Source organism: Hylobates moloch, unplaced genomic scaffold, assembly GCF_009828535.3.
Source record: "Hylobates moloch isolate HMO894 unplaced genomic scaffold, HMol_V3 SCAFFOLD_5, whole genome shotgun sequence".
NCBI lineage: Eukaryota > Metazoa > Chordata > Mammalia > Primates > Hylobatidae > Hylobates > Hylobates moloch.
In genome coordinates, this window is record NW_026652280.1 from 60,588,965 (window position 1) to 60,597,860 (window position 8,896).

At 40.0% G+C, this 8,896-nt stretch overlaps 1 pseudogene; it reads right to left on the bottom strand.

Annotated features, from left to right (window-relative positions):
* Window positions 1-359: 359 nt before the first annotated feature.
* Window positions 360-6,472, bottom strand: LOC116467805 (axin interactor, dorsalization-associated protein-like; annotated as a pseudogene).
* Window positions 6,473-8,896: the final 2,424 nt, after the last annotated feature.

The window sequence follows — 8,896 nt, forward strand, 5'->3', positions numbered from 1 at the left end:
TCATGGTCTGGGTCCAGGGTCCCCATGCTGTGTGCAGCCTAGGGACTTGGTGCCCTGCATCCCAGCTGCTCTAGCCATTGTTAAAAGGGGCCAAGGTACAGCTCAGCCCATGGTTTCAAAGGGTTCAAGCCCCAACCCTTGGCAGCTTCCACGTGGTGTTGAGCTTAAGGGTGCACAGAAGTCAAGAATTGAGGTTTGGGGACCTTCACCTAGATTTGAGAAGATTTATGGAAACTCTGGCCTACTGGCATGGGTACAGCATGCTTCCTACCTGCTGAGGGTGAATGTGATACACAGAGCTATGATGGTTTCTAATGAGTAGTAAAATTCACAAAAGTTCCAAGTTATTCATGTCAGGATCATTCCTTGTGCAAAGTTTGATGTATTAATAAATGAAGATCAAATGGTTTCTTGGTCTGTAATTGCAATTTCATTTTTTAAAGTCAGTAGGTTTTTTGTACAGTTCTATTACAAGTGGCCAAGGTTTAATTTCATCCATCTCCATGAAGTGCTGATAAACATTTTTGTAGGCTCGTCGTCTTTGAATTTAAAGAAGACAGCCTCACCTTTGGTTAATTTTTTAGTATACTTCTGCAGCTCAATGTTCACATTAAAATGAAAGTATGTATCTTCTTTTCTTAAAAGCACAGGAGTATCTTGCACAGTACTTAAATCTATGTCATTCAGCTCCTTGATACTAACTGTAATATAGCATCTTTCAGGCCAATTTTCTCAATTCTAGTAGTGAGTAACACCACTCCTGATTCTGAGAACAACTTTGGTAATAAAGTAGTGATATGTGCTGCTTAGCATATTTCAGACCAATGTTCTCAGTTCTAGTAGTGAGTAACACTGCTCTTGGTTCTGATAGCAACTTTGGTAATAAAGTCGTGATATGGTTTGGCTCTGTGTCCCCACCCAAATCTTATCTTGAATTGTACTCCCATAATTCCCACATGTTGTGAGAGGGACCCGGTGGGAGATAATTGAATCATGGGGGTGGTTTCCCCCATACTGTTCTCGTGATAGTGTATAAGTCTCACGAGATCTGATGATTTTATCAGGGGTTTCTGCTTTTGCGTCTTCCTCAGTCTCTCTTTGGCTGCTGCCATCTGTGTAAGACGGGGCTTGCTCCTCCTTGCCTTCTGCCATGATTGTGAGGCTTCCTCAGCCACGTAGAACTGTAAGTCCAATTAAACCTCTTTCTTTTGTAAATTGCCCAGTCTCAGGTAAGTCTTTATCAGCAGTGTGAAAACAGACTAATACAAGTAGTAGCGTACCAGGAACTCTAGCGGGAAAAGAATCGGGAGACCCTGCTCCAGCACCACCCTGTTCTTCATCTTCATCAAATTCCAAATACTGTTTTTCATCAGGTACTAAAGTTCTTTTTAAGGGGACAGGCTGAACGTCAAATGGAAATTCTTTATTATATGTAAAAATATTCTTTAGGATTAGTTCTAGTTTCTTCAGGTCCTCCAATTTCAGTTCTTCTTGAAACTGTGTGGAGTGTAAAGCTGCACTTCACAATTCCAAGCATGTTACAACATTGCCTGTGGGTTTCTTTTGTTCTTCTGTGAATTCTCATGTTGAGCTTGGGCCTCTTTTTGTAGAAGTCTTGCTAATATCAGATACTCATCTATCACTTCCACCAGCTAGCTCCAAGAGTCAAAGCTGGTGCCTCTCCTAAAACTGGCTCCCCAGTGCTGTAGTAGACTCTGGGTCGTGAAGGTGACCACTCTTTACCCTGTCCCCTCCTGTTCCTACTCCAGCAAGGCTGGGATTCCAGGCAGTATCCTGGCTGGGCCTGACTCCAGTATTGACAGGGCCAAGAGGAACCACTATAGCAAACTCTGCCACCTTCCAAGGAGCCACGCAAGCTTATTTGCAACCACTCTTCTCTTTTTTTCCTCTCTCTCTTTCTTTCTTTTTAGTGGGATTGTGGTATTTATTTGGAGTATAGTAGGTTCATTTGTTTCACATTGCTTTCAGTTTTTGATTGTTCCTCCTTCCCATGCTTACTGATTAATCTTACATTTCTAATATGTAGGATAAATACTTTAAAAGCCAAAACTGTACAAAAGGAGGAAGGGCTTCAAGATGGCTGACTAGAGGCATCTGGTACTGCCACCTCCACACAGAAGAACCAACATAGTGAGTAGATATCACACTTTGAATAGATCATCTGAGAGAACACTGGAATTCAACAGAGAAGTGACAAGAAACACTTAAAGCAAGGAAGAAGGAATTGAGGCAGCCTGCTGGGCTGGATCATTTGGGAGGCTGGAGGGGCTCCTCAATGTAGGACAGAGTAAGTGTGCGATCCCAGCAGTCCACATTCTCACCACAGGCTCCTGCAATCCTAGCCACAGGGAAGCCCCTCCACCCAGAGACCAACATAGCGCACTGCCTGGAGGCCGCAGGACGGCATTGCTCCAGAGAGAGCTCTCATGCTGGATGCAACCCCATCCCTAATAGCACAGTGCATACAGAGAGTCCAGTTCCCACCAAAGGGCATCATTCCTGGGGGCTCAACAGCCCTGCCCCCACACATCCTCCACACATCAACATTCCCTGCCTGCAGCCCCTGCTGTGACTGGCTGGTGCTGTTGCAGCCAGGGCTGAAGCATGAGCCATTCCAAAGACCCCACTGACCCCACTGCCCCCAGCAGTGAAGACGCCACACATTTTCACATGTCCTGAGGACAAATTCTCCTACCCACAGGAGCCACTACAAAGCCAGGGCCAAAGTGTGGGCTCCCCAGTTGCCTGCTTAGCGCTGCTGCCACTGAAAACAACCCCACCCCCCGAGTAGCAGGGCTGCAGCACAGCTGCATTTCACCTTGGTCCTAGGGATCACCCCGCCCCTGCCTATCAGAGCCCCTGCATGCACCACTGAGGGCCCTAAGGTCAGGGCTGACTGGCCAGCTCAGCCCCTCCGGTGCCAGAGCATGCTGTCCCATCTGGGGACCTAGGGGCCACTCAGTGCTCAGTTGAGTCCACCCCTGGTGTCACCCGTGCACTCCTGTCAGGGGCCTGAGGTCAGGCCCACCCAACCTGCCACTGCCACCACAGCTGGCACCCACCGCCTATGATCTGGGAACTGGCTCTCAGCCCATCACAGCCAACACCAGCACCAGTGAGGACAGCGTGGGAGCCAGAGGTTTTTTCAGCCTCTGCTACTGCTGTCACCCACACCACACCCACTGCCCAAGGCCTTGAGAACCTGCCCACTGCTGCCACTGCTGGCACAGGAGCAGGACACCAGGAGGCCCAAGAACCAGCCCACCTGAACCAGCTAATGCCGGGGCCAGAGTGTGCTGCCCTGGGGCCCAAGGTCAGTCTCCCTCAATCTGCCACTGCAAACACAGGCCCTGGGACAGGACCACTTGATGTCCCTGTACCCAGCAAAACTTCACCACAGCCTATCTAATAACAGGAATTGGGGCCTGAAAAGACAGCAGTACTAAATTTTGAATTGGTCCTTTCAAATATTTTGACGTTTTGACTTTCCACAGAACAGGGAGACATTATGTATATTCAGTAGCAGTGAAGCAATAAGAAAAGTGACTAAACTCATAATAAAAGGCCCAAATGAAAGCTTTTCTATAAGAAAAAATTAGACTAGTGTTATTTCCAGTGTTACCACATACCCTAAATGCAAACAAACTATCTTGAAATAGAAAGGATAGGAAGAGAATCAATGAAAAGGGCAAATGCTGAGCTTTGTTTTTCAAATATCTGAAAAGTTGTCGAGTTCTTAAATTTTACATACAAGTGTGTTATAAAAATGCACAGCTTGATTAGCAAGCAATAAAACTATCTTGCCAAGTAGTTTTAAAGGTCTAGCTCATTAGTAATTTAAGAAGAATCTGCATCAAGCTAGAAGACACTGCTTCTTCAAATAAATTACACACAATCTTATAAGTTTGGGTTTTATAGCTTTAATTGAATGTTTGCACCACTTATAATGTCACAGTGTTTAAGATTTAACTTAACAATTGCCATCTGAAACTTCTCACGTTATCCTGTAAGTCTTCTAACAAGGTTCAAGTGTGTGTGTGTGTGTCTGTGTGTGTGTGCATGTGCATTTTTTCTAGATTTTTATTTTAGCAAGTCACAACAGAACACTATTTTCTGGTTTTAACTTTGATGCAATGACATTAATTATTTATTCTGCAATTATGGAGCACTGGATACATACTAGACATCGTATTTGTCACTGGTGTACTAAGATAAATAGGTCGAAATCTTGCACTCATAAAATTTACAAGGTAATGAGGGATACAGATAGGCTCCTAAGAATAAGTTTTCCTACATTGATCTAAATAGCTATCAAATCCATTTTTATCAAGTATCTTAGTTTTTAGAGTTAAATGGATCCTCAAAACTCATTCTTTCATCTTTTAAAAAAAGGAAAACTAGGTTGAAGCAGATTATAATTTGCCCAAGTGTCCTTATTACCCCAGAACTGGAAATAAATATCCACCTTCAAGTCTAAAGCTTTTTCTGTTGATAAAATCTTAGAGGCACACTATTTATTATACGGAACCAAACATTAAAAGGTTTTTGGTTAACAGCAAAGCTAACTCCTGAGAATGATTTTCTCATTTTTATGTAAAATATGACATTAAATAAACATGAACAAAATTAATATTACTAAATAATTTTGATTTGTTAATATAATTTTATAATTTTTGTATTTACTAATTCACTAAAATACATTAAAATAATTTTTAAGTAATTTATTCTATATGGGTTTTACCTTAATTATATATATTTGTATTTCATTAATTTGTTTTATACCTCCCAAAAAATGGTTAAAAAAAAAGACACATTTGAAGGTTATATCACTCATTTAGATAAGGAGTAGAAAAATAGTGAAACTCAAATATGCTTACATTTGTTTCAATAATTATAAAAATATTTAACCTGCAGCACAGAAGTTAAGGATATGTTACCTGCTTTAAAGATTAGAGCTTCAAAAACGGGTTCATATCATATTACAGAGCTTTTTTTTCCCACTTGATATATTGAATACTACTACTAAATAATAGTTCTTTCGTTTCTATGGTTTTTATGACCAGAGCTTGTGTATTGAGAGTTTGGTATTTTTGTTTCAATCTATAGCTGTTAAAAGCCACAAAATATGTAGTACCAAGGGAAATGACAGGAGACAAAAGCTTCTTGATCAATATAAAATGACTACCAGCCTAGACCATCCAGGCCATCAGTGTATAGTTTTAATGAAGTGAATATCTAGCAAAATGATACTTTACTTTTAATATCACCACCTATTTGAAATATGTATGTCTACGTCCAAAGAAAGAACTAACAGAGAAGACCTGAATTTAGTTTCCCAAGTAGAGGTTAAATTATCCTTTTAATAGCAAAGCACAGTCCAGCATCAATTATAGAAAAAATTCTTTCCCACATAAAAAATGCTCAGAGATGTAAAAATATGAAACTAATGTTGTTTCCTCTCTTTCCTGAACAGAACAATACACTTAAAAAATATAAAGCTCATGATTCATATGAAGCATTTTCTAGTGCCAGACAGCAAGTTGGATGGCATCTAGTGTCAGGAATTCATTGATTCCTTAGGAAATACTCTCTGTTATAGTCAATAATAGTATCAAAAATGGAAGGTTTAAAAATTTTTCATTCTTTACTCGCCAGTAACTACTTACTGCATACCCATCTGTATGCCAGGCACATTTCCTTTATAGTGAATGTAGGCACTATTCGCTTAATAATGAAGATAAGGAAATTGAGACTAACTCCAGAGTGGTTAAATGAATTCTTTAAGGAGATAAAGCAAGTAAGTGATAAAAAAAAAAGTTCTAACTCTGAAATCTGATGTCTTTCCTTATGTTTGTTTGCCAAGGCAATTTGAGGTGGTAATACATTTCACTATTGTATGACATGGAAATCGGTTCTAGGCCTGTCTCCGCCACTATCCAGCTGGGTGACATTAGGGCTGATTACTTAACCTCTTTGAGCCTTAGTTTCCACATTTATTCTGAATCATATAGGCAGATCTCAGAAAAAAGTCAATTTAACAGAGATTATAGGAAGGCAATTTTTAATTAATATAACATGTCATTTAAATGTGTAAAGAGAATTTATCATCATGTTCATAGAATATGTGTGATTATTTTCAGGCTATTATTTTATAAATCATTTAGAAAAAGATGTCACCATTAAACTAAACCATGACCAAGTCGCTTTCTTTCTGTGATATAAATTCCTTGATGAGTACAAAGAAAAAGATGTCACCATTAAACTAAACTATGACCAAGTCACTTTCTTTCTGTGATATAAATTCCTTGATGAGTAGCAACATGATATGGAGCACCACCAAGATTGCGGGTAGGGCATTCTGTGAGTTCACTGGTGGTGACGCAGACAGGGAAGGCAAATTCATATGCAGGATACCTGTTCGTCCCAGTGAAGACAAGTCGGCCTGCTTCATAACGTGAAAGGTCAATGTATTCAGCTACCTACAGGTCGCTGGCTGGTCCCACAATCAGTGGTGCCATCTTAGGGGCTCAATGTTAGTATCTGTTTTGGCAGATTAGACACTCAGCAGTAACAACAGCCAAACCAGACAACAAAGTGATGCCCTGTTGCAGACTTCATGAAGAGCCTTCATTGCTGCCACCATGGCCACTATGTCCATGGGCCCATTGAGCAAGCACTGGGGTGGCTGATGAAAGAGGCTAACTGACATCCTCTGAGTCCTTCATTTTGTCCTTCTAATTAGCAGCCCCCTCCTTGGTAAGATGCCCTTTTGTGGTATTCACATGAGACGTACCTATCTTCATAGTCTGTGCCAACTGCAAGCAATCCAGCTACATGCCTCTCCTAGAGACTTCCTTTTCACCCACTCACAATCCTGTTTCTTCCAAGCCACTGACCATTCAACCAGACTTAGCAACTGCCCTCAAACTGTTGCAGACACACACTTGACCCTTTAACAACACAGGAGTTAAGAGCAGAGACACTAATGAAGTCGAAAATGCATGTATAACATTTGGCTTTCCCAAAACTTAACTATTAATAGCCTATTGTTGATGGGAAGCCTTACCATTAATATAAACAATCGATTAACACATATTTTGTGTGTTACATGTATTATATACTGTGTCCTGACAATAAAATAAGCTAGAGAAAAGAAAATGTTATTAAGCAAATCATAAGGAAGATAAACTATATTTACCATTTTCTAAATGGAAGTGAACCATCATGAAGAACTTTATTCTCATTATCTTCACATTAAATAAGCTGAGGAGGAGGAAAAGGATTGGTTTTGCTGTCTCAGCAGTGGCAAAGAAGAAAATCCTTGTATAAGTGGACTTGCACACTTAAACCTTTGTTGCTTAAGGCTCAACAGTATACTTCTGGCAACTCACTTCAAACTAAGCATCCAAACTTTGCCCACAGGGAAAATTTTCCTTCACTGCTTTCCTTTACGATCACCTCTGAGTGGGGCTAAAATGCTGCAGTCATCCTCTTTCAGTTGACATCAGAATTTCTTGCAGACCTACCTATCTGAAACTAAGCTTTGAATTTTTTCTTCTTTAGTCAACTGATCATAAGATACTTCCCGGATAGTGGCCGGGCGTGGTGGCTCACGCCTGTAATCCCAGCACTTTGGGAGGCCGAGGTGGGTGAATCACCTAAGGTCAGGAGTTCGAGACCAGCCTGGCCAATGTAGTGAAACCCCATCTCTACTAAAAATACAAAAAAACTTAGCCGGGGGTGGTGGTGGGCACCTATAATCCCAGCTACTTAGGAGGCTGAGGCTGGAGAATCGCTTGAACCTGGGAGGGAGAAGTTGCAGTGAGCTGGGATCATGCCATTGTGCTCCAGCCTGTGTGATGAGAGAGAATCGCAATCTAATAAATAAATAAATAAATAAATAAAAAAGATACTTCCCGGTTGTATTGAAAGGAGGCAATGCAGCAGAAGTTGGTGATAAAGGAGTCTGAGTCACCCACTTACAACTTATTTGTACTTTCTATACCTGCCTAAGTCAATTGCCTTTTATGCCCTTTCCGCTTAGTGATAAATCACTAATGCTTATACCCATGTGTATGGCTTCCTAGATAAAATGATATCCACTTCATTACAGGAAGCTTAGGCTTCATGATCAACTGGTATCACATAAACACTCATTCTCTAGCAAGACCTGAGTAGCTTGCAGAAAGCCTGGAAGGAAACAGCACAAGGCCCAATAGTAAAACCCAAGAACTTGAAACTGATATTAAATATGTGTAATGTTTTAAAGGAGTAAACATAACAAGGAAATGAAGGAAGGACATATTTAAAAAAATAATTCCCAGAGCTAAAAAGAAAAAAAACCAATTATCTGAAGTTAAAAATCCACAAAATGGACTTAGCTGAAGTTTAGATCTGGTTGAATAAATGAATGACTGGTTAACTTAAAGACATTACAATAGAAATGATCCAAACTAAAGCATTCAGAGAAATAGTTGCTTTCTTTTAAAAAAGGAAAGCCTTAAGAAAATGAAAATGTGTGAAGCAATATCAAGCAATCCAAAATCTGTTTAATTGGAGATCTAGAAAGGGAAAGAGTAGATAGGAAGTATATTTTAAAAAATAATTGCCAAAAAACTTCAAATTTGATGAAAACTTAAACCTGAATTCCACAAATCTGAACAAACCCTGAGCAAAAACAAAAAAGAAACACAAATCAACATACATGATAATTAAAGGGAGAAAAAAAATAACAAACGACTGTGATAAAGGAAAAAAAAAAACTGAAAAACTGCCAGAGGAAAAAGAATACATTACAAATAGGGGAATATCGATACTACTACTACAAACAGAAATATCACAACAAAAATAAGTTAAAAGTATAGGAAAAATATCA